Below are 6473 nucleotides of genomic sequence, written 5' to 3' on the forward strand. Positions count from 1 at the left end.
GTCACTTCTTCACAATATTTTTATTTTGCTTACAATTTATAGATGTCAAATACCACTTATAAGAATACATGGATAGTATAAAAAAAAAAAAAAGAAAAAAAGACAACCCTGAGAATTTCATTATTGAAAGCCTTTGAATACACAGGTGTGTTCGCTTTTAGAAATGAATACACTTCTCAGTATTTCATTTCTCGATGGCTGTTTGCACTGAAAAGTTAGGGGCACATCCACAGTGTGAAAATAAAGGAAGAGACATGGCTGCCGAATAGAAACACTATTCATTTTCTTTAACAGTGGCGGTACAGCTTAAAAAAAAATCGCTAAGCTGCCAACCCTGCTCTATGTATTCACGGATTTACTTGAAATAAAGCCAAGTATTCAACATTGTAAATTCATATTGAGCTCTGCCTTAAGGGTGTCTTAGGAAGAAAGGGAGGGGTAGATGGGGGAGAAAATGAAGAGAGGGAGAGATAAAGACAGACCCATCTGTGGATTTTATAGACATCAAAATGCTTGTAGTGTTTTAATATTCTTCGTCATCTGTTGGCTTGCCGTCGACTGCAAAGCTCATCATTTATCTTCACTTCCAATTCATCTTCCCAAACGCCATGCTGTTATCGCTGTTTCTTTCCTGTTATAAAATGACACATAAAACACCATTCATATGGAAGAAACAAGTGTCCTGTCAATTAAAGTCATTCTTCCAATATATCCCCCCCTTTCTCTCATTAAAGAGGAGTCTTCGTGTGTTGCCCTGGGGTGCTCGCGAAATAGAAATGATGTGATTGGTACCAGGCTACAGCTTCATCTTTTACTCCCTATTTACCTGAGGCTCATTTAACTGTAGCTGTCAAACTGTCTTGGGACACACATGCAAATTGAGGCTAAAGGATTTTCTCACCTCGGCATGGTAATAAAGAATTTGGAACTTCCTTCCCTGTAGGGATTAATTTACCTACACTCACTAGCCAGCATTCCCTTTGCCATGGGTAACCAGTAGAGTTGGAGAGCAGAGTTCAGGGTAAGGTTGACTAATAAGACGGTCCAGATTTACACAGTGCTTTGTGGTGAGCTCAGAGAGCTCAAAAAATGTTATTTTATTCTATTTTCATGGTGCTTTTTAAGTTATATAGTCAAGGGATGGGGAAAACAGGAAAAGAGACCTCCCTCCTCTGCCTTCAAATAAGAGTGTTTTAAAATCTTTCTCGCACCTCCAAGGCTTACAGATTCTTAGTATTTTCTTAGAATGTATAAATCCAAAAACTTCTTTCCAAATTTTGCCATCAGGTTTCCCCACTCCTTTCTAAAGGAATTTTTTTCCCCTTAGAGAACTCCTTACTTTAACTTTGTATTTTAAAAAAATACAGTTGCCTTTTATTTTTAATTGCCAGAGGGCAAGTGCGTTCACCAGAAATAGAGAGAGAGGGAGAAGGCGCCCCCAATGGGGTGTGATTATGCTCCAATCCCTTCTCTTTCACTTCTCCTTTTTGCTTGGATTCTGGGCATGCACGCACGGATACCCGGCATGTTTTTCAAGCCACCAGAGCTGAGCTGGGATTCAAACCACAGTTACTTATATGGGCTTCAGTTCCCTTAACTACCAGGCCAAGGGGCTCCCCCTACTCAAATGCAGTTAAACTCAGCATATTGTTATTCGGATTTGCTATCCTGTGATAAATAATCTTTCCTAAAAATAGTTACAGTGCTCTTCCCTCCCCTGTTTATGAGCTAACTTATAAAGCAAGTACCCGTCAGGCCTGTTTTACGTATCTTCAGAAGGCTAATACACTTGTAGAGTACAATTACATTTTTCTTGATAGGGAGAGGAATAATTTGTTCCAAGTATTTTAATATTGTCTTTGATATTTTTAGTCTCCGAAATTATTTTCAAGAATAGCTTCTACAAGTAGCAATGTGTGTGCCATTGCTGCACATTTTTCTTGGGTGAATATTTTTCACACACAAGTGCCTGCTGACACCTGTGTTACTTACAAACAGTGTCAAAAGGCCACGTGTTAAGTGAGTAGCTACTCATGTTAAGCAAATATTGCCGAAGGTCACACCGGAATGAGTACTCTGCAAGAAACGCATAGACTGATTAAGTAGAGTCACTATGATAATTTTTATTTATATTTACGGAGTACATTCTGGGTAGAGAACATTGTAAAATATGCTAAAAGGAATTGTGGTATTTGGTGGCAAATGAAAAGAATTCACAGATTTGTGTACCTCGAAGTCTAAAACTGGAGCGGAGTCTGTGGGGAAAGAGGTGGCGGCTCTCAGAGAAGGGCTCTGTGGTTTCCTAGCCAGAGCAGAGAAGTGGGTATAGAACAGATGGGGCTGCTGTGTGAGCCTCACCCTTTGACTAGCGTTCCAGCAGCTTATACCAAAAAGACCTTTTGGGTTAGAAATGGCTGAAATGGAATGTACTAGACCCTGTCCTTTTGGTTTTTAGGGTTTCTGGTTTTTGTTTTTTTTTTCTGTTGCTAATTTTAGTCTTGGAGTAGGAAATCCAATCAAAGACTGAACCCAAACCACCTCTAGGGTTGAGAGACTGTGAGAGGGGAGAAGAGCATAACTTCTAGCGTGGCCTATAGATGGAGGCCACCATAGCCTTCTAAAAGCCTCTCTGCCTTCAGTTTCACCTCCTACCACCCTATCCCATCCCACAGAGCAGCCAGAATGATCTCTGGAGAACTAGACTGAATCATTTTCTTAGACTTTCCTAATGGTTTCCCATCACACATAAAAATCCTCATTTCTTACTGTGTCCTAGAAGGCCTTAGGTGGTCTGGTCTCTGGTTATTTCTTAGACATTAATTTTTTTTTTTCTGGTTTTCTCTGCATTTACCACACTGCCATTCAGTTGTGCCACTTTCTTCATCTGGAAGACCCTTGCCACAGATCTTCCCACTGCTTTTCCCTTCTCTTTATTTTAGCTTTAATTCAAATATCACTTCTCCAAGTACTATCCTAGCTAAAGGTAGCCACTCCCACCCCATCTGTATTCCAGTCATCTTCTACCAATTTATTCTCTTTTATCTTCCTAGTATTTACTGGAATCTGAAATTAACTAAAATATTTGTAGTGTTTACTTTTTTCTTTTTTCTTTTTGATCTATCACCTCTCACCAAAATAAAAGAGATTTTAAAATGGAGGTTTTTGTCTTTTTTTTTTTTTTTTCAATAGGGCGCGTGCGCTCGCCAGACAGACAGAGACATAGAGACAGAAAGCGAGAAATCACCCCCCGGGGGGATGGTCACGCTGCAATCCCTTCTCCTCCATTCTCCTCTCGGGATCTTGGGCACGCACGCACACGAGCCCGGCGTGAGTTTTAAGCCACCGGGTCCAGGACGCGAACCGCAGTCGACCACGTGGGAGTCCAGCGACAGCCATTACGCTAACTGCTGGTTCCTGAGGTTTTTGTCTTTTTTGATGCTCAGGACCAAAATGACTTTTCACAATTATGGGGTTGATGAAAAAGTCATGATACATTTTTGCATAGAAAAACAGAGAAATACATTATGACTCTTCTGATGACCCAATACTTGTTGAGTGGCTGGGCTGACCTTGGTGCCACAGTAGAAAAGATCAGTGGATATAAGACAGTTTTATTCCATGTTTTTTATAAGTTCCTGAGAGACAAATAGATCATGTTCAAGATCAGTGAGACCTTGTGGCTTCTGGTGTTATATTTACAGTCCATCAAATTTATAAGTATGCTAAAGACAAGATCAGTCCTTTTACATTGATGATAAGGAAACAATAAGTAAAAGAATGTGAAAGAATCTTTTCTGCCTATTGGCTTAATCCCATATTTTCATAGACTACTATCAGATATATATTTTTTGCCGTAGGGGTGTGCACTCAGCAGAGAGAGACAAGGAGACAGTGAGACACAGAAAGTGAGAAATCACCCTTCCAGGGTAGATGGCCATGCCACAATCCCTTCTCCTTCATTCTCCTCTTGGAATTTTGGGCATGCACACACATGCATGTGATTTTCAAGTCACTGGGCCCTGGGACTTAAACCACAATCAGCCATGTGAGGAGTCTGCTGCCTCAGCCACTATGCCACCTGCTGGATATATATATATATATAATGAAGCATTTTATATATATCATACAGCCATATCACCAGACACATCATTGACAAGACAATGTGTTGTTACAAGGCACTGTAGTATGGCATGAGTCTTTGCCATAGTGATTAAGGGAGCTGGATCCCATGTGGTCAACAGTGGTTTGAGTCCTGGCCCTGGCAGTTTGAAAAACAAATAAACAAACAAAAAAACATGTGCATGTATGCCCAAAATCCTGACAGGAAAAGAAGGGATTGCAATGTGACTTTGCCCAATTGAGGGTGCTTTCTCCTTCTCTCTCTTTCTTTCTATGGCAATCACATGTGTCATCCACCAATAGGAAAAAATATTAAAAAACAAAAATGAACAAGACACACAATAGTATTAGTATAGACAGATTCTTCTGTAAGAATGTTCTCTTGCAGAGATACTCAGTCATTCGACAAACACTAATCCCAGTGTTAGAGGCACAGAAGGAAAGGAAATTAATGCCTCATGGAGCATGCATTCTAGTGGGTGAAGCAGAATATAAGCCATTGATTATGTCAAGTAGTATCTTAGCGGTAAGTGCTACAGAGAAATGAAAAGCAAGGAAGGAGGATAAGAAGTATGTTACAGTTGGAGAAAGGGGTTGACATTTTGTTTTAAATGACTAAAGAATAAGGTGATCTTTGAGAAGAGACCTAAAGGTGTTGGAATAAACTGTGGAAATCTGGAGAAAGAACAAGTCAGCCTTGCGTGAAAGGCTTTACAGTAGGAGCATCGTTGCTTGTGGGAAGGATGGTGAGGAGATAAATGAGCAAGGGAGAGAAAAGAAGAGTAGGAGGGTGGTAAGGAGTAAAAAGGTGGTGTTGGAAAGGGTGATTTTTTTTTTTAAAGGCCTTATAAGTTATTATAAAGCCTGGTGAAGACCATGCCTTTTACACTGAATGAGATGGGAAATATTGGGAGCTGTGCATAAGGTGTGATAAAACCTGACCTGGGTTTTCACTGATCATTATTGCTGCTGGGTTGTTTCCCCAGAATAAAAGAAGAATGTGGCTCATGCTGGCTGAATGGAGGTGTTGAGGATTGGTTAGATTCTGAATTCAGATGTTTTTTTTCTTACGAGATTTTTTGCTCCAGGGTGCATGCACTCACTGAGAGACAGAGAGACAGAAAATGAGAAATCACCACCCCAGGGAGGATGGCCACACCACAATCCCTTCTCCTCTGTTCTCCTCTTGGGATTTTGGGCAGGCACATACATGCACATGGCATGAGTTTCAAGCTGCCAGGTACGGGACTTGAACTACAGTTGACCACGTGGAAGTCCAACACCTTAGTCATTATGCTGCCTGCTGGCCCCTCAGATATGTTTTGAAGGAAGCACTGACAGGATTTGCTTATGGACTGAGGTAGGATATACATGAAAGAATAACTCCAGTATATTTGGTTTGAGCACCAGGCAGAGTTGAGGCAGGTTTGGCAGGGAGAATTTGGAGCTCCAGTTTGGACCTGCTACATGCTAGATGCCTAGTAGATGTCCAGTTAGAGATGATGAAGAGCAGTTGTAGGTATTAGCCTGCACACTGAAGGAGAGGTTGTGATTGGAAATAGAACTTTGGGAGTAATCAGTATATAGTGTTATTCAAAGTCAAGAGACTGAATGCAATTATCTCAGAAGTGAGAATGCAATTATCTCAGAAGTAAGAGTCGGTAAAGAGAGGAGAGATTCAAAGTCTGAGCCCTGGCATACACCAAGCTTATAAGGAAATAGCAATGGAAAATGAGGAGAAGCACTCAGGAAGATAGGAAGGGAGCCTAGACAGTAATACGCTCTGGAAGCAATGTGAAGAAAGTGTCTCAGGCAGTGAGAGTGATGAACTGTCCCCACCTATTAAGAGGGCAAGTAAAATGAAAACTGAGAATTGAGGCAATTCAGTGGAGGTAAAGGAATGAAACTTGATGCAAGTGTGAGCAGGAGAAAATGTGCAGATAAAGTGATTAGATAACTCTTTCAAGGAATTTCCTCCAATGAGAAGGCAAGAAATGGAATGGGAGGAGAAGGGGAACTCAGGTTGAAGGAGAGTGAATATTTTGTTGCTGGAAGAATAAAACATTCCTCTGTTCATGGGATTGATGCAGCAGGAAAGACTTTGAAGATTCAGGAGAGATAATTGCAGGAGTATGTTTCTGAATGGAGAAGGGTTAGTGGGATCAAGTATACAGTAGAGAACTGACCTTCGCAATAAGCAAAGGCAATTTATTCATGGGACAGGAGGGAAGGGAACACACAGATGTGGGTTGGTGGACAGATGTGCTGGTGGGAGATGGTGGACGTTCTCGTTTTGATTCAGTTTTCATAGTGAAATAGGAAGTGAGGTCATCATTGGGAATGAAGAAGGGAAA

At 40.9% G+C, this 6473-nt stretch overlaps 1 protein-coding gene across 4 annotated transcripts in view; it reads left to right on the plus strand.

Annotated features, from left to right (window-relative positions):
* PRKG2 (protein kinase cGMP-dependent 2) overlaps positions 1-6473 on the plus strand; it is a 102801-nt gene that overhangs the window by 90269 nt on the left and 6059 nt on the right. The window lies entirely within an intron of this gene.

This window comes from Tupaia chinensis, unplaced genomic scaffold, assembly GCF_000334495.1.
Source record: "Tupaia chinensis unplaced genomic scaffold, TupChi_1.0 Scaffold000318_1, whole genome shotgun sequence".
Taxonomy (NCBI): Eukaryota; Metazoa; Chordata; class Mammalia; order Scandentia; family Tupaiidae; genus Tupaia; species Tupaia belangeri.